The following is a 1,029-nucleotide window of genomic DNA, read 5'->3' as shown; positions in this document are numbered from 1 at the left end:
ACTTATCTTCCAAGGCTCTAGAGCCTTTAAATATGCGGCCCAAAGACTATATAATAAGCTCCCACTAGACATCCGAAAGACAAAATATTATGACTTTTATGAGGAAATTGAAGACTTTCTTGTTCTCCAAGTTTCGATGGTATGGATTTATTAATAAACGAGCTTTATGAGATGTAAAATGCTGAATGCCTTGGAAATAACTTGATACAATAACTGTGAAGTCCCTGCAGAGTGTAGTGTTCCCCTGCTGTATAAGACCAAAAAACAGCCCTTAAAGTAAGTAAAGTATCATCTGTCACCTTTCTGTCATGTCTCCATTTCATTCAAGAATTATTATTATTATTATTATTATTATTATTATTATTATTATTATTATTATTATTATTATTATTATTATTATTATTACTGGCCAAGCTACACCCCTAGTTGGAAAAGCATGATGTTATACGCCCAAGGGCTCCAACAGGGAAAAACAGCCTAGTGAGGAAAGGATATAAGGAAATAAAGAAACAATAAATCATTCTAAAAACAGTAACAACGTCAAAACAGATATATCATATATAAATTATAAAAAGACTTATGTCAGCCTGTTTAACATAAAAACATTTGCTGCAACTTTAAAATTTTGAAGTTCTCCTGATTCAAGAATAATCTAAACTTAATACCGCCTGTAGTACCTGGCAAACTCCTCCTAAACTCTTTTCTGCTCTTAACATGTGTCTTTGACCATGAACTGTATCCCTCAAATTTCACGCCCCGCTGTAACCTCCATCTGATTTGCATTTCACCTTGGGACCTGTCACCTCCAAAACTTTTCGAACGAGAGATCTTTTCCGTATTTCGTTTTTGCTATTGTGGCCCAATACGTGACTCCAGTCCTCCCTAAAAAAAAAAAAAAAAAAAAAAAAAAAAAAAAAAAAAAAAAAAAAAAAAAAAAAAAAAAAACATGACTTTATAATCTCAATATCCTATGTAATATTAGTAGGTGAGTTCAGACTCGCGCTGACCACACGTACATATACACATAAA

The sequence above is a fragment of the Palaemon carinicauda genome, chromosome 22 (assembly GCF_036898095.1).
Source record: "Palaemon carinicauda isolate YSFRI2023 chromosome 22, ASM3689809v2, whole genome shotgun sequence".
Taxonomy (NCBI): domain Eukaryota; kingdom Metazoa; phylum Arthropoda; class Malacostraca; order Decapoda; family Palaemonidae; genus Palaemon; species Palaemon carinicauda.
The sequence above is the reverse complement of the archived record's forward strand: the minus strand, read 5'-3'. Positions refer to the sequence as shown.